The following is a 20,171-nucleotide window of genomic DNA, read 5'->3' on the forward strand; positions in this document are numbered from 1 at the left end:
ATATCCATCAAGAAGCAAATATACCTCTTGATATAGGTATATAGTCATCTGATCGTATGCTACAATTAAATTGACTTTTTATAGCCTTAACCACTATGTTATTTGCTGCATAATAATATTTGTTGTGCAATATAATATAGTAATTAATATGTAATAACATACTAATTGACATTTTACGTTAAACTCCTCTGTTATTATTATTATTATTATTATTATTATTATTATTATTATTATTATTATTATTACTATTATTATTATTATTATTATTTTAAGTGTCTAGTTAATAATTCATTTTTAACCCAAAATTTCTAGTCTTACTTATACTCTTCTCAGAGTATCGTGAAGGGGACCATAATTATGTTTTTCTTCTTGGAATATTATGATATTGTGATATGAAGCATGTCAGATTTTGTTTAAAGTGAAGACAAAAGGAAAGAAAAAAATGACGCAAGTTTGATCTCTAGCACTCGTTAATTATTCAGTCATCCCAATAAAAACATTGAAATGCAAATTTTATCGACCTAGAAATAAATGAGATTCTAATAGATGGAATTTGAATTTCCGAACGAGCAGCGAGCAATTAAGTGCATCTGAATCCTCATTATTGTCATATCACAGTATCCTATGAGCAAGTGGATAATGAAGTCACCGACTGGAAGGAGAAGACAAAACAGTTTGGCAGCGTTCAAATTGATCACTCCGGTTCTAGTTGCTCATTGATTTTTACTATGCGATGTAACAGTTTGAAAAACAATTACTTACAAATAGAAAACCCATAGTTACAAATAGAAAACAAATAGTCACAAACAGATAAGAAGTAGTTACAAATAGAAAACAAATATATAATGTATGTTCCCGAACATTAGAATATATTAGATTAAAAGGAAAGAAAAGTTCCAATATGTGAGGTACACCAATAAATGGATCTAATTAAACTAAACTAAATAATATATGAGAAGTTTTAAATTTTCATGCGTAGTTTTCGAGAAAAGTAGAAAAAATACTTTTCTTATTAAACTTTAAAATTTAATGCTGTACGGTAACCACACTAACTATTAAATCAAACTGGTAAAGTGTGGCCTCATAATTATTTTTTTATTATGAAGCCATCAATACAACTCTGTATAAATTGCTTACTGGAAGTATAGCCCAAAATTATGATAATTCTTCTGTATTAATTTTGGTTTAACAGTAACTCGTGTGCGAAGATAAGACATAAGATATGTTCAGAGTACAAAGGAATCAAGTCCACCATTAACAAAGTTGTGATGAAATGAGACAACTTTTGTATAGTACGCTTAACTACATGAGAAGGTAAACGAACATTTGTTTCTACATTGTAACAATTATCTGGACATGAATCTTTTAAGCTCTGATAAAAAAAAAAACTTTAGATAGAAATTTTAAAGATATGTTAATAATAATAAAGAAGAGGACTTGATTCTTTCGTGTACTGAACGCACTGTATATTAGTAAATGTATGACATTAAACTAAACAAAATAAGGTGATTGGGGGTGAATTCTTAAGTGTAATTTTCGAGAAAATCGAGATAAACAAATTATAAAAGCGCAGAAAGCTATGTCGTTTCTAGATAATAATATTTTCTGCTCCACGCAAATAAGTTATTCTTTATTTAGATACTGTATTAACATATTAATATATTCATATACAAAAGTCATGCGTATCCTAAAAGAATATGAGATTGAGTTTTAACTCCCACTCTCCGTTTATGAACCGATACGCCTCTTAGTGTTATATTTTATATTGTTGTAACAGAAACGTCAAAGAAGTGTATAGCGATATTTTAGGCATGTTGTCATTGAAAAACAATAGGAAGCCCCTGGGATACAATGTTCTGTGTTTTCACAATATTGGATCGAACAGTGATGATTCGAGTTTTCGTTGCAACAAGTGCTTCAATTAGCTTTAACCTAAAAGAGAATAAGAATTTGAAAACCACGCGGGAAATTAAATTTCTTTTATAACTGTGATGTGATTTATATTGTTGGTATTATCTATTATACTTCCAAAGTATGCTATACTTAAGTGTCAGAAATATTAGAGAAGGGCTGTGTCTGCTGTCTGTCTGTCGATAGGTATCAGAATGAAAGGGGGTATAAGATATTGAAAAGCGTGCTTTTCGAATTGATTTAGCGTCTCACGAAGAGGTTTTATATGTTTTGTTGATCCTCTATTCAAACCGGAAATCAAATAACTAGCCATTTCTGGTATTAATATTGAACACCACAGAGCAAATACGGTAAGAGATACAAAGACGCATTTTTTTCTGGAATCGATTCAGCATTTCAACGATTTTCTCGGTTAGCTCACTCTATTAGACTCGAACGTGGTATAAATCAACCATTCCTATTTCAATGTTAATCACCAAACAACAAAAACGGTAATACATAGCGACAAGAGGGCCGCGGTGGCTCAGTGGTAAAGCGTTCATCTCTGGAGCATGGGGTCCCGGGTTCGATCCCAGCCCCTGCCAAGTGGACTTTGTGGTGGACAAACACCGTGTGCGTGGGTTTTCTCGGGGTTCTCCCGTTTCCTTCCACTTTCTTCATTCCATCATTTCATTCATTACTCATCATCACCGTCTCCTTTAGCCTAACCGGTATAACCGTGGGACGTAAAACTCAAAGATTTCATTTCATTTTTCATAGCGACAAGATTTTTTAAAATGTATTCATCATCCGAAGAAAAGATACCATCTTGATACATATCTCTCTACACTAAATTCGGAAGTTGATGAAATTTACTACTAATACCGGTATTGCCATAGGTTTCCACAGAGATTTTGAGTTATATTTGCTCAATTGATGGATATTGCAGAATGAAAATTCTCATAACATATTGATGAAGTAGTGCTGTGTTGTGATTTGATGTGTGGACCAGACAATAAGGGAATTTCTTTTTGAACGAAAGGTGATGGGTCGATTAATTGATTCCTATTTTCATTCCTTGTCAGAAACAAGTTTATATTGGATGACATGTAGAGTATAAAGTGAAATATGAACCACCAAAGTGCGTATGATGCTTCTCCACTCAAATTTTGTGAATCCCTGGTCAGTAGACTTGGAATGACGGTTTCATTAAATGAAGAGAGAATCACAGGATGCATATCTTCATACGATTTATACTAGAAGTTTATTATAGTCATCTATGATTCTATTTACAATAAAATGTAGCCCATCTATACTTTACTCGGGAAGGTATACACGCAATTTTCTGCTCATGAATTTTACTAACAAGGGAATAAAACATATGGCGGCCTTGTTTCATAGTCTCCAACATATTCTGATATGTTCTTACGTCTATTTTTCTTAAAATAGGTTATTTATTAACAAAGTTTACATACAACTGTCAATTAATTGAGTGAATCAGTCTAACGTAATGTTGGGAGCTCATAGTGAAATTGATTTATTAGTTGGAATGGGTTGGGATTGAACAATGGAATAGTATATAGATAATTTAATTTTGGAAATGCACCTACAGATGCACTGTAAAAAAATTCATAGATACATTTCCAGAAAACGGTGGCAATCTGTGTTGCCAAACCTCTGTGTAAATCAATTTATAAATACAAAAGTAAAATTATTAATATGAAGTGGTGTAAAATTATATTTTTATGAATAAAAATATCATATTCTCTTATAAATTTACTGTAAATTTGTAAAGAAAAAAGCAGCAAATTTTGTATTTTAATCTAAGCAAATATACAAAATGAAGTATAAATGCTTTTACATTGATATTTGGTAATTTAAACTACAGAAAGTTTTATTATTGTGACAGACGGAGCTTGTTTCATATGTCCCATAATATTGAATAGCGAAGGAATGTTAAACGTTCTTTCCCACTTTACTCGAACGTTAGAAAATGTGACAAACCAGGATGTTTCGCCGAGCCACTCACTTTTATCTTAAATAGTGAACAATGACAAACATTCTAGATGACAAACGTTTGAATTTTCAACGAGAATTGGCTGAAAGTTCTCGAAAATTGATGACTTATAAATGCAGTATCCGTCTGTTTACACTTGAATCTCAGGAATACCTTGAAGCAATTTCTGTTACGATGGACAGCCTAGGTAAACAAACAGGAACACTAGTAGTTGAAGTTATTGATTACAGCAGCTACTGGATTTCCATCAAGAAAATAATCGATGATTTGAGCCAGGTTACTTTGATTTTCAGATGTAAATCATGATTGCTTAGCGTTATACTTTGCAAAATGTAGGATTCTCTTTTGGTATGTAGTCACTAACATAAGTAAGGTATTTACAAAATTATCGATTCTTTGTTTCTTTTGAGCTGGATATTGTATTTTCTATCTTACATCATTTCCCATTTTATTTCCATTATTGTAAGCATTGTTCTAATAAGCCTTAATCAAACATTGACTTCGAATATATTATTTTGCAGAATTAACTCATTACACAAAGTGCAAATAGATTCTTGCTTGCAGTCATTAAATTATAGACTATTTGCATAGGTATGTCGTCGGCAGATTTTAGAGAGAAGAGGAAGTTAATACTTTTAATCATTAAAGTGAGTTGAACGTAAGCATTTCCACCTGGTAATGACAATGCTGAAGGGCAAATTTTGAGAATTCTGTTTGTATTGTAAAACCCTCTTCATTTTAGTTTATTGTTATCCATGCTGCTTCCACAATTTCTGTTATCTATATCACATAAGAACTCATAGTCTCGTAATCGTATGTATATCTTCTTTCAATATTTATCCTTAGCTTTGCGTTTCAAAGTGGAAGAAATCCTTCTTGCGCAAATACGGGATTTGAATGAATCTGAGAAGGAGAGAATGATATTGAAGAACCAACGATGCTTATAGTGAATCTCTCCAAGTTCTCGTGTTCACAGTTTTTGGAAGAGAAACGAAGCCAGTTAAATACTCACTATGTATGGATATATTCTTTCTTTGCTTCCTGTCGAAATAGGATACTAACGAGTGCAGACGGTGATGAAAACAATCATTACGTGTAAACTTCTCTGCTACTGCTTTCGTTCCCATTGAAATAAAATAGTCTTCCTAGTTGATAAAAGCAAACGATACAGTAAGCGTGATAAACTTTTCACACTTCAAGAATTTGGTTGACAATGATATACGTATGAAACGAGGTAAATTAATGGAGAATATTTACTAATTCCACTAAAATTGAGAAATGTTCACAACACTGTTAATAAGAGTAATCGAAATACCATAGAAGAGTACATGCAATATACGTTCTAATAAAGTTGTTGTTCAAGGAGCAGAAACATTCAAGCATTTCTTCTTAACTTTTAGAAAGTAGTCTTTGAAATACGAAACGAAATAAGAAAAATATATCAAATATGTAATAAACCAAGAGGTAATATTTTGTAGATGAACGAAAACTAGTATATAGTTGCTACTTAAAACAAAATAATAATCCAGTTACGTGTAATAATTAGGAAATATCATCATACTTATAATAGACTAGTTAAAATTCCCGTTCATTTCAATGAAACTACGATGATGAAAATCCATAAGATACTCAAATAAACTTTCATAAATTTTGAAACAACCTACTCTCCTAGAATACGAATTTTATCGAAGTGACATAGTAAAGCCTACCTTAAGATGAATACTTACTATAATTCTTCAAACGGGTGAGCTGCTTTCCTAACTTCGAAAACTATTGATTAGACACTATTCTCGGTAAGTGGAATATTTTGTTTTTCACATCTCCCCACCTACTATGTCGATGAGGCTCAACGTGGAGTTAAACTGAATTTGGAGTGTCAATATTCAATTTACGCATCCCAGAAAATATATAGATTTCACACTAATATAGGTAGTTTCTGATTATTTTTACATGTAATCCCTTTCTGCCCCTACAACGGGAGTCTAGAGGTGCATTACTGCCCACTGGGAATAACTTGGACTTAATGATGTCGACAGTGTCTGTATTCATATAAGTGATCCCGAAATCTATGAATTCGATATTAATATATTTCATTTTTGTAGGTCATCCTTTTCTACTCCCACTCGTTGTAGAACTGGGGATGTGTTACTGTACATAATTTTTTTCACATTGTAAATCATATGTTTATTTAGTTTGGCTGAAATTCCTCCAGGCGTTTCAGTGTTATGGTAGAACACACACACACACATTCATCCATCAATAGGGTGGACAATTTATCTTGATTATCAGCTATAACGGAGAAACCAAGAGAGGAAGAAAATGAAAACTATCAGTAACTTGGATCTAACAAGTCAATGTCAATTTTTTGGCTAAAATGAGATTTTTGTCATTTTTAACGTTTTTAAATCGATATTGTTTGTGCAAGAAGGGTAAATGCAATATGAAATAGTTTGGAATAATTTTCCAATAGTGTCTGTAGGTCCTTGCTGTCACTGAAGTACATATTTGACGACATATTTTAAAGGTGAAAGTATAATCTCATATCGTCCCTTTGTTTGCAAAGTGTCGTATTTAAAAAAAAATCGATTTTTGAGTTAAGACCAGCCCTGAATTCCCCTTTAGGAGCTCTATAATTCTCCTTAATAGCCGTATCTAAATTCCTAAATGTAACTGTGGAATAAGCAGTTTGATGTTCGTAGTATATCAATTGTAGAGAATTAAATTTCTCTCGAACTGCCGTAACTCAAGATACGACAGTTCGCAAGAAAAATTAAGTTAAGTTTCTATTGTTCACACAGAGACGTATCTCAAACGACTTGCTAATTTTTTGTTAGCTTGTTTGTTTGTGTGTGTGTTCACCTTAATGCGTAATTTGTTTAAATAAGCAGGAAATATTTATGTGCCTTCATAACTGGTCCCAGTGATCAAGTTGGCCCTTAGGAAGCAAGGTTTTGAGATAGTGGAACTACAGCATAATGGCTTCCTCAACTTCAAGATGCTCTCCAAAGAACTTAGAATTCTACAAATTCGAGAATCAGAGGGAAGTAACGCTAAAGATGTGAACTGGAAGAACATGATGGAAATAAGAGTTTTAAAGAGGTTACTGACAACCAGTGACAAAACTAGGCTAGTTAATGTAGTTAATGTAGATAAATGTTCATTGTAAATATGAGTGCTTCATCTTTAAATCCCTTTTATTTCATTTCAGTGCAGAGGAAACTGTTAATTTTGTGCATTACCCCAGAAATAGTAAAAATACGCGTACGCGTTCCAATTATTTAAAAAAACGTACACTAGCTTGATGCAACAAAGGAAGTAATTTGGAAATTAGGCAGAAAACATTAATTTCTCTCTATATATATACTCCACTGACGAATTTCAGGAAGAATGCTGCGTAGGCAGTAGTGTCATTTTCAATTGACTAATGACGTCTTCCATGAATCCAGGAAGTAGTAAAATGAAGCTGTACGGCAATAGAGGATTAACGTAAAAATCTTTAATGATTCATTTACAAAAGGAGGAACGGAAAGGCATAATTATTGACATATGTTTAATTCCACGTTAATTATAGGTTAGGAATAACACAGAAATCTACGGTAAAAAGTAAATTTTTCTTCTTCTGGTCAGGGGAGTATGGATTCAGTCGTTGTAATCATAGTGATTGTGGTAGAAAGTATCATAAAAAGAAATTTTAAAAAATCTTAAATATAGGATGACTAATATAAAAATGCCCAATATAATTTGACTTGTAATCTGCTTCTAGGAAAACAAAATTCAGTGGTTACATGTGACACAAACACACCAATATTATTCTAATACCAAGTTTTTGATATATAATATGTGGATAATGAACAATTGTGTAGTATCTGACTATTACTAATGCATATTTTTGTTTTTCTTTACAGGTAAGAATATTTGGTTCTAAATCTAATGGAAGACTTAATGTAATATGAAACTAACGGTTTAAGAAATGAATACCTTCAACCAATTCAAGGTAGGCGCTTTCTTATCTACAGTTAATTATGTGATTTTACATTCGAAAATACTGGCTATATATTTTAAAACTCAATTAGCATTATTTTAGTATATATATCTAAACTTTAGGTGGAACTGGCTTTAGAGGTCCAGGATCTACCACCCAATTTGTGACATTCTTGCCTTTGGGAAGATGATTGTTTAGCACATCGGTTCCTCTTGCTGTTCATTTTGATTTTCTAGACCGTAGGTTGCTACTTCTTTCTCTCAAATAGCTCCCCAATTGTCATCACGACTTCTGAGTGGATACAGCAATGCCAATAACATTAAATCACCCATCTTTGCTCTGAACAAACGCGGCACTGTTTCACTTCACCGATGTTATTAGAAGGAATGAGAAGTGGCTCTATCATTTAATAAAAATATAAGTATAAAATGTGTTGATTTATTCATTACAATTAAAGTATTCTCTCAAACAAAGCTGAATATAATAATTGGTGCAGATGTGACTTCCTCTACTATTGGAATTATCTTATTAACAGAGGTTTGTTGAACTATATAGTAAGAACAGAAACATTACTAAACAATCTCTGACACGTGGGGTGATTCTGTGATGCTTATTTGTTTTTCAAGGGGGAACAAATTACATATCTTGCTTTGGAGATTACCTTAATTATTCGTCCAGTAAATATATCTCTTTCTCTATTTTTCTTGAATATTATCTAAGCTCCCCCACTAAAAAAAAGTCCTTTTCTTTATCTGTGCTCCTGTAAACTTAATCGAATAAGAATAAATATTTGGACGGTCTGAGGAACTTTTAATCTTCATAAATAAAAGTGAAAGTGACTGTGTCTGTGACAATAATTATTGAAACACTCGACTGATCTCGATCAAATTTTCAACATAGATGAGGTTTGGGCCTGAAATGGTTTTTATCGTTTCACTTTGGCGGTGAAATATATAAAAAATGATCGAAAATGACCAATATTAGTGTCAAATACATAGTTTTCGGAATCGCTGGGGTTAACAGTGACACTTCCGATGCCCTTTAAATAAACATTTAGCCTCGCAACTTGAGGAAAAGTGAGATATGCAGGGTGTTAATGAACTATACCGACAAACTGTAAGAGATGATTCCTTACATCAAAATAAGAGAAAAAGTTCATATGGACCTGTGGGGAAAAGTGCGCAGTTTCAGAGCTAGGGCTGTCAAAAATCGTGAAAAAGAAAACAAATTTAAGAGGCTCTATTTCGAATTCGAGTGACTGTGGATGGTGAAACTTAACAGAATAAAGGAAGTCAAGCATACGCAATCCAAAAATTCATATTTCAAATATGTTTAATTGGTGTACAGAGTATTCCCTGTAGCGTGAAATTCCCAGACATGCCAGAAACGGATGAGGATAGTAAAATTATAAAATAAGAACAGTAACTAGTCATAGTCATCGATATTAAGCTCATGATTAGAATAAGGCAATACGTATTTTGAAATAGGTGCAGAATGCAATTATCAATATGGAGAGAGAATTTTTACTTCATTATTTTATTTCCTTTGTTCTATTTATACGAATTCAAAACAGAGCATAAACCTTTGTTGGAAAGTAATGTTTACATATGTTTGCAAATAATTGTCGACAAAAATCTACTACTATTTTAGGTTGCAACAATGATTTCCGTATGGCGAAAATGGTAATAGGAAGAGAGAAATGATCTTTAAAGTATAGAATCACGACCCCAACATATTTCATCTTAGCTTCTCTTCTTCTACTGAAACCAGAAGTACTAAACACTAGTACTACTTTCGGTTTTGATATTGATTTCTGTAGCATTAATTGTAAAAGGTATCGAGCAATTGTTTCTCGTATAGCTTCAGCATTAAAAGAGCCAAGTTCATTCAGGGTGTCTAATAAAATTCCAAAATGAAATTTCGTGATTTTTTCGTGGCCTTTTCTCCACCAAATCATAAAATTTCCTAACATTTTTAAGAGCAAATTTGGGTGCGAATTAGGCCGAATTTTCATCCATGCAATAGAAACGTACTTTGCTTGCGATTTGGTAGCGTCTAAAGCCAATCATAGACATTTTTGGTAGTGAATTTTGACGTTTTATATAACGAAAGTTTCGAATCTGTACTTACATTTGTACAGCTAAAAAAAATCGTGACCCAAAAGCTAAATTTCGTGACTTTTATGACCGTTTTCTGATTTCATGACTTTTTCGTGACATTCGTGACCGATAGACACCCTGATATTGGAATACCAATATGTTCACCAAATTCACCCTCTATTAGCAAATACTCTCACGTGGTAGTGTGGGTAATTTTGTGCATTCTTCCGTCAACACCTTCCATATAAGACTTGCCTGGACGTCAAATTTCGCACAAAATGCAAACGTATCGTCGGAAAGTTTTAGGCCACACCCTACCTATTTAACTTCCATTCTAAGTCAAACATTTAAACCTTGAAATGCATGTTTAACTGTTTTAGAAATAAATATCAATTCATGCTTCTAACCTTAAGATATTCCAGGATACGGACGTTGTATTATAATAATTACGACCCCCCCCAAATTGTATTTTCAGTTATTTTCTCCTCTTTTAGAACAAATAGCGAAAATGGCTTATACATGCATTTGATTACTTTAAATGAAGGGTGCCAACATCTAATTTCATAAAGGTAAATGTCAAGGAATTCTGAGATATGGCCATCTTAATTGTAATACAAATGCTTTTTCTTCTTGTCCATTCCGTTTTCTTTATTCAGGTCAAAAACAGTGATATGCATGTCTTATTATTTTAAATGAAAAGTCAAAATACCAAATTTCGTGTCTCTAAGTTTCGGAGATTTTGAGTTATGGAGTCGTATTTTATTGATGATTAAGCTCTGCAAATTTATTTCCCCAACCCCTCTTCTTTTCTGGATCTGATTATTTGTAAGTGAGAAAACCAAATACCGAATTTCATGTTTCGAACCTAGAGAGATTCCGAGATATAAAAATCTTATTATAATAATTGTAATTCCCACAGATTTTACTTTCCGTCCATTTTGTTCCTTTCCAAGTCATGTATTTTTAAAATGCTGAGACATGTAGATATCTAACTATTTTAAATGAAAAGCCCATATGTCAAATTTCATGTCTCTAACCTTAAAAGGTTCTGAGATATGTCCATTTTAATACAGTAATGCCTATCCCTTTGCCTAAAACCTTACATCACAAATCTTATGCATTGTCCAAATTTCAACTTTCTAGGTTAAGCCGCTTGGCCTGGGAATTGATCAGCCATTCACACACTCAGAATTTCTTGTTTAATATTGAAATTCCAAACAAGTAGTTTTCTATGTATGGGGACTCCGTAGCCTAATAATTGGAACATTGAACTCACATTTGTGTGGTCCCATGTTAGATTCCCGGCCGGTGCTTCCCAAATCTCGGCATTCACTCAGGGTCGTGAGGCAAACTGGGGAATCATATGAATAAAAGGCGTGAAGGCCACTAGCTCTAGAAAGCTCCTTATACGCTTGTTAGAAGTAGGGCGATGCAGCGTGCTGACCAAATGTTCGTCGCTGAGTTGGACATAGTTCAGCTGGTTGCTGACAGGTGGCATTGAAGTGGCTCAGGCCCACAAAGGACCGTCACACCAATGGTTAGGATATTTTTTATTTATCTATCTATCTACTACTTTTAGTTTCAGCACTGACTTCACATACTTTTGAAGTCTACTGTAGTTTCGCAATATGACAGAACTCATTTGTTTTCCTTCGCGTAGGAACATGTGAGAATAACGAGCTAATCGCAGTACAAAGAAACACTTCGATGGTTTCTTTTTTCGTTTACATATATACCTGGTACATATTAATTATATTGTTGAAATTCATTACAAAAAAATTAAAATACGCGATGTTTTAAAACTTTAAAAATATTTCCTGTTCACCCTCTTTATGTAACATGAATTTTCTATATATCTCTTTAAAGTTTAATTCTAGTTTTCGTAAGAATTTAAAAAGCAAGAAAATCATTAGTTTTTTCACTAGTTCGAATGCCTCTTGCAGAACGAAATTAGATAATGAATAGATATCATTCTTCTCTCGTTCCCTTCCAGGAAAGGTGCACCTAATTATTGCTGAATCTAGATTCGTACTTTATAGTTTGCCTACGCAGCGGAAGTTTACTCCGCGATATCTCAAAGATTGAGCTGTTTGTAGAGCAGAAGGAAATCTACCCGGTCAGCTCCTTTGAGATTCTACGGATCATCCCTCTTCCCTTAATCTGCTGTGAAGAAGGAAACGCCAGCTAGTTAGAATGGAATGCGATTATTAAAAAAAAAAAAAAAAAAAGTCCTTAGTGAATCCATTTTATGAGTTTTCAGCTAATTCTCGACCCACACGAATACACGCATAGACACACATTATGTATACAGATGTTTATTAGTGATGCTATCTTTATTCCTTACACGTGGTTTCGATTTTTTATTTGAAGCATAATTATTTTAGAAAAAAAAATATTTTAAAAATATTTACCCACTTCTTCCGATCTACATCTTACATTTATGTTTCCTGCTCACCTAAATAATAATGCTAAAAAAATATGTCCGGAAGATAATCGAGAAAAATCGTGAAAGCACAGTGCTCTATATTAGTAATTCTTCTTTACTAAAATATATTCTAATTTGCTGTTTCATATATCTTCGGTGTTGAGTACTATTTAACCCTACGAATACCAAAGGGGGGGGGGGGCTCGGAGGCCCACAAGTTATTTTTGTTGGATTCTGTAACATTTCTAACTGCATAAAAAATCTGAAAAAATTGATATTGTCAAGCTTGACCCCATTCATCATAAAACATACTTGCTTAGCTTTTAGCGTTTTGTGTTTTCCATTTATAAATAAAGTTCTGTGGGCTTCAGAGCCCCCCACCTGGTAATACTAAGGGGCTATTCACTGCATACGCTAACTGCAATATTCCAGTGTTTGGCTACTTATTTTACTTTCCTTTGAAACAATTTTGGTATTACAACATGCAGGGGCACTCTGGGTTATTATTCTGATGCAGTGTTGCCAACTGCACATTATAAGAATTTTATATATTTTTTTTCCTCGATTATTTTTGTGGCATCTAAATATTTTATTTTCTATAAGTTTCTTCCTTCAAACCTGCTAACACCTAAATATTTCACTATATATTATAATTACACACACACACACACACACACATATATATATATATATATATATATATATATATATATATATATATATATATATAAAGAAAGAAAGAAAGAAAGAGAGCGAATCAAGTTTCAATAGTGATTGGAAAGAATTATAGCGCTGCACCTCCGGTGTAATCAAGTATTTTAAATCATAGAATCTACAAGCAGAAGCCAGTAACACTGACTGAAGACGCATATTTCATAGGAAATTGTCAGTTCGTTATTCTGTGACTGTGAGTGTATGTGGTAATCTCCAGCAGCATTGGAACAATGGCAAATCGTGCTCTTCGCTCAAGTTCAATTGAGAAAGAACTTAAAGAACTTTTAAATGAATCTGACGAAGAGAAGGCAGTGGGCTCGAATACAGCAAGGTAGAAATAACCCTGTCACATTTTGATGCAAATGATAGCATTTGAACATTTTATTTGATAATGCAAATGGAACAAATAGAAGCAGTGGTACGTTTCTGCAACGAATCCCTTGTAATATTCATGATGTTGTAGTGGTGTTAGTATACATAACTGACAGACAAATAGTAGCTTGTTTGCTTACGTTTCACATGTTCATTCCATAGGTGCAGAAACTTGACGTTGTGCTACTAGAAAAAAATGTAACTTATGTTGTGTTGGCAACACTGCTTCTCTGGTGACATCTCCTACAGTGTCCAATGAACGTCTCTTACACTGTCTATCTTTTCGCGCAAACAAAATTTGAAAGAATTTAGCTATTCCAAGGATAACCGCAATGGAACTATAAACGATTAATCCTGAATTCATTGGAATACAGAAGTATACCCCCTCTTCTCCATTCTACACCATTTTACTGCACCGCCACCAAAATGCTTTTAGAAACCGCCTTTGTACACATACTACACTGTACTAAGTCGCTATTGGCCTGTTTGATAGCTTCTTTTACACAAAGAAATAAAATAAATAGGTCATAGTTACTGACATGAATAAAGAATGGTAACTTAAATAATTGCACACATATAGTTAGCAACACTGTACATAGAAACCTAGTGATAGTAAAGAATAAAAATATATGATGTCTTAGACATCCCAAGTTCATATCAGACAAGATAAATTATTTTCCGTGAAAAAAATAAACTTTATGTTGTGCGCCTCAGAGCTCTCCCCCCCCCCCTTCCTGTTGGTGTTCGTTCCTAGGGTTAATATCAATAATTCTTACACAAGGCCGTAACTTGCGGGGCAGCAGTCGGACAACTGCCCCCCGAGAAACTCACCGCTCTTCAAGGGGGACCCATTTTAAGACAAAATGTTCTTACTCCATATACGATACGAACATGAAATTATAAATGAAGCATTGAACAGGTTTACTATAACACATAAACAAAACAGCACACAAAAGGTCAATAAAACAAAAAGTGACTTGTGGGCCCATTTCAGTAAGAATGTCTACTATTAGGGGCCCAAGAAATAATACTTATTGGCATGGTTTTCAGATTTGCCAATATTGTCCGGTTAACTAATTTGTCATGTATGAAATGGGCCCAGGGGGCTTAACTGACAGCCCCGCAGATCTTGCCGTGCGGGAGGGCCCATATAGAGTAAGAGAGAGATGGAAATAAGGGGCCCAAGTATTAGAAAAACAACTTTTCTTGGGGGCCCAAATACACGTATTAATGCTTGCCCCCCTCACAGAAAAAAAATCTAAGTTTCGGCGCTGTTCGGGCATCAAAACAGTTTTCTTTCATGTTCTTACTTTCGTTTATTTTGCTTTTATATTACCGTTAGCACTAAGATAGTGTTGTGAACACGCCAACAGTATATGAAATTTTAATTTTGTGTTTGGAACTTTGAAACGTAAGTAACTGATTGTTACAGATTCTTACACATCAGCCATGACAGCTAAAAGAAGCTGGCAACAGTAGATGTGCACAAGAAATTTACATTACGGTAATTTTTTTTGAGTACATCCTTTTTTTTAACTTGTGTAAGATCTCAAACACAAATATTTTAAACATTCTCATAATCAAGTATTTTTTGTTAACTTGGGACCGCTCGGTACAAGAAATAACCGGATCACAGAGAATGCAGTGTAATAATAATTTTTAATGGATTTATATTTTACGTAGCCGATGGGTAAGGGCAAGTAAAATTTTTGAACTGTGGTACCAGATTTGATTCCCGGTGGAAGGACAGAATATTATGTGTGTAATTAGTTTGAGCTACTTAGTTTTAAAAGATGTTAGAACTATGTGGTAGAAGACCGGAGACAACGGTAATAGAGGTCGGTGTAATTGAGTTGAGTTGATTGAGTTGATTTTAGTTTAGCGTCCCTTTCAGCAGCGAGGCTATATGAGACGTGGACCTACTGATTAACGTGGAATCCGAACCACATGAGCTCCCGCCGGGAATCGAACCCGGGTCTCCCACGCCAAAGGCGCGTACGCTAACCGCTTAGCCACGAGGGAGCTCTCGGTGTAATTGAATATACCAGTTCCAAATTACAATTTATGTTGTTACACGAGAAAGTTTTGTTAGGATTTTAGCATTTGATGTTTTAACACTTTATTGGTAACATTAATTCTGTTAAACGCAATGCATTTTTAAAGGAATCAATTTTATTTGGTCTATCAATACTAACACGATTTATGTGTATACAGGCACATCATTTGTTGATAATCACTTCCTTATTTTAGTGCATGATCGCTCTGTATGAGCTGTTAATCATTAGCGTGGGTCTGACAGAACCAATTTGCCTGTGACGTTAACATGTATCTAAGAATATTTTATTTTTATTTTCCATGACTTCTAGAACACGTATTTCCTTTTTTATGCTTTATGCGTCTGTTTCCATAAACATATTTATAAGTTCCATCTTTTACAAAAATGTTTTTATTTATATACCACAAAAAGTGGGTAGATAGATGTTAAAGGAATGAGACAAATATATTAAAACTAGACTTTGTACTGGGACTTCATTTACTGCAGGGTAAGAATTTGATATCCCATCTATGTTTATTGTGTATTAATGCTTGTCAATTCTGTAATAATGGTAACAAGAAACATTGCTTACATTGGAGAGTTCCCCCTTCTTCCAAAAAATCTGAAATTACTCAACGTTTGTATAATAGCAAAACAAATTAGATTGTGCATAACGCTAATTCAATGTTAATAGGTCACATTACGTGACCTGTTTGTCTGCCTTAGTGATGCCATCAGTCGTCAATAGCATGCAGTAGATTTAGAGATTCTTGCAATATAGCAAGATGAAGTTTTCGCCACAACTAGTATGATTTGTATGCAGTCAAAGGTAACGATGGTATGGATCCTGCTTTCTGTACATTAGATGATCATGATACAAGTAATGGAGCCGAAATAACACACAATTGTTTCAGCCATGAAACTAAATGCAATAAATGCCTTATAGATTGATTAATTGTTGCTTCAATTAGAGTGAAAATATAATCATTCCAATCGAGGATTACCATATTTCCGGTTTTGAAAAAGTGGTGGAAATTTGAACATATTTGTTTTTGTAATAGACTTATCACATATTTTTAACTACCTCAATTTTTTTTAGGAAATCTATCTTAGATATAACTGCAACACTTTAATATGATACTAATCTGCACATGCTGTGTTTCAAGTAATACAAATGTATGTGTATTGACGTTAATTTTGCAATATTCATATTCAAATTGCTTCCCTCATCTGTCTGCTAAATATTTAACATACTCTTTTAATGGCTACATTTTGTGCAGTTATGGCAAAGAAATACTTCCATCTCTTTAACAATGTAACTATGGTTGCCAACATTGAAAAATAAAATTACCGGCTCCTAGCCATAGTAGTTAAAATAGATGAAGAATAAGCGTATTTTAATTCTTGAAATACAGAAAAGTTTCTCTACTTTCGATATCTCTAAATTCCGCATATTTCGATGGTTTCCCTTATTCTCTAAATTTTTGTTACTCGTCACAGTTTCAGTCCACATTAGGTCGAGTTTGCGGGCTCTACTGTATAGTTGAGCATAACAAAAATATCGATCAGCCATTAAACTTTACTAGGTTGGCAACCCTAACTCTAAATACTTACCTGTAGCATTTCCATACGAGTTCAAATGAACTGTGTACATTAAGTAGAGTCTAACAATGACCTTTTTTTCTGCAGCAATCAGAAAAATGAGGAACATTTAGCATTTTAGAGATAACCAACGAGAGAAGAAAAAAGGTTCCAAACACCAAGTGGTACCCGGATAATGCGCGTAATCTAGTAGCTCTATTACAATTCTTCTTCTTCTTTTTTTGTAGAGTTTATTTAAACCTTTTTGTGTTCCCTTTTATTTTCTTCCAGACAATTGCAGAACGTATATAATTTTAAGGCCAGTTCGTTGTTGAAAATACATACATACACTGTAATTTTGATATACATCAAAACACTGTGATATTAAAATAGACATAATGTACAGATTACTTTGGTCGTATTGAGACGAATTTCCTCAATATAGAAGTATCGAAAAAAGTGAAAAATACGTTACGTAAAGATTATTTATTCAAAATTTCCATTTTATTTTAAATTTGACAATCCTAGAACTGCCAGTATATCACCTATAACTCTCATATGGTGTTCTTCGTACGATTTACCTTTATAGTGCGTACTGCAGTGATTCGTAACCCAGGTTCCTCGAGATTTCGTAAGTTTGCTTCGAAGCTTTAGACGTAATGAAACAGGGAAGGTCGGAAATAAACAAAAGTAACACAGTTCAATCTATGTAGAAAAAAAGAACAAGGTTCCAAAAGCCTAAAAATATTTATTGTCCATAGATGTTCAAGAATGCTCAATAGTTACTAATTCGAATCGACCGCAATATTGCCAACACGTACGTTAGCGTTTTGCACCTATGCTCAATGAACAAAAATATTCGAGAACGACGGTATACTGTAACAAACCACCACAAGTGAATAATAAAAAAAACTTTGTTATTTTTTTAACGTTGCCGCACCCGTTTGTCGTGGAGTACGATGAAATTTTCAAACGTAATAATTTAATTTTAATTTCCGCTTAGATTTTATAGTCACACAGTCATTCTGTTACTTAACAGCAAATTAAAATGCGACGGGAACTCTCGGTTGGACAGCTAGCTGTGGGCAGGAAATAAAATCGCATATATGCGTAAGTTTCCTGTATTTCCTTCCTAGTTGTTATTTTTTAAATTAGCAAGTCCTAATTGACAGAATTCACTATCAAACAAGAGTTCTAGTTGATGATCATACGTATGCCAGTATAATATAACAGCTATTGTAATTCAGTTACTTCTACGAAGATAGCAAAGTTCAACATTTTCTTTTACACATACCACATACGTATATGCTTAAGAGCTCTTTCGTGGCTTTGTAGATAGTGTACGTGCCTTTGGCATGAGAGACCTAGGTTCGATTCCCGGCGAGGCTCATGGGTTCGAATCCTCTGTGAAGCTGTACGTCTTCGTCTCATATAGTTTCGCTGCTAAACGGGACTCTCAAATCCAATTTAATCCAATATATGTATGTTTAAATCAAAATGTTTACAATTACAGAAGTTCATATGACATCATACTTACAATATTCCTCATCAGTATAATATAAAAATAACTATTATTATTATTATTATTATTATTATTATTATTATTATTATTATTATTATTATTATTATTATTATTATTATTATTATTATTATTATTATTATTACCCACTTCCGTTCTAACTAGAGATCTAAAAGTTTATACACATATGTAAACTTATGATAGTTAAATAATATTCCTTGTTCGATTCCTGGTGTTCGGTTGAAAAAGTGTAACATCTTTTACAGACCTGTCATCCTGAGTTTGTTTTCCTCATTCACACCAGGCAAATGCCGGCATGGTACCTAACATAATGATTCCAGTCATCTTCCTTCCTCATCTCTTTCTTTCTCTCCAATTCACCAGGCAGTGTGATCGCCCAAGGACGTCATCCCTCACATATGGGTCAATCCATACGAAGTGGTCCAGAGCAGGTTGCTCGACTAACTCCGAAAATTATAGAAATTGGATTGTGATCAACATTGTGTATGAGAAGGTCAATGACATCATTCATGTTGTCGTATGTAAAAGTGTTTCTGTATTACGGCCATCTTTATTGTCGGTGGAGAGCCAATTTTTGCATTTGCAAGCGTTTACGAAAACTACAGTTACTCACGATACTCGAATCAAACGAACATCAAACAAAAACGAATGTTTACAGGAGAAACTGAGGTTCACGGAGAAAATAAACTTTTACTTTTAAATAAATATGTAGCGTTACAAACTAATACATGAAATCATCAGAAAACTACAGAAAAGTACATTTTAAAGGGTCTGTATTTTGGAATGGCATGGAGTGGGGAGTTCATAAGTTCTGTGTGGAAAACTATTGCATGTAAAGAGTCTGCAAAAATATCCACAGCTATGGTACTACTGTTACTGTAGATTTATGGAGGTCCGAAAATTGAGGTTTGTGATTTTGATGCCATTTTTGGGGCGTAATATCTCACAAGGGCAAAAAATTGCTACTTACAAGGGAACCTTCCGAAAATGATAGTTGCAGTGAAAGATGTGACCTATGCCAATTGAAAGAGCTGTAACAGAGATGAGCATTCCCAAAAAATTAGCTGCCCATAGCAATAGGTTCAAGAAATATAAGGGGTGGAAGTTCGGGAAACAACAAGGTTGGACAGGGGAGGGAAAGTGCAAATTCCGCAAAAAAAGGGAAGCACGGCAAAATAGAATGCTGACAAGTGATGTATAGAAAGAGACTTGCCACAATAGGGAACAAATGAATGCCACCAGTGGGGTTAACAGTGTTGCCAACTGCAACGAAATGTACATGTTTTGCAAAAGGGCACTATATGAAGTGAGTGCAATATTCAGTGTCAACCTGTCATGTAGAACATAAAATGATGTGTGTAATCAGTGGTACAATCTAACAAAAGAAAATAGAAAGAACAGAAGTACGAAAAATATACAGGGTGTCCGACCAAACTTTGTGGCCTGAAAGATTTGTGAAACGAACAGAAATGTGACGGATCAAGTTGTGCAGGAATGTACCAATGTCAGGGGGAGA

The sequence above is a fragment of the Thermobia domestica genome, chromosome 8 (assembly GCF_964235325.1).
Source record: "Thermobia domestica chromosome 8, izTheDome1.hap1.1, whole genome shotgun sequence".
Classification (NCBI taxonomy): domain Eukaryota; kingdom Metazoa; phylum Arthropoda; class Insecta; order Zygentoma; family Lepismatidae; genus Thermobia; species Thermobia domestica.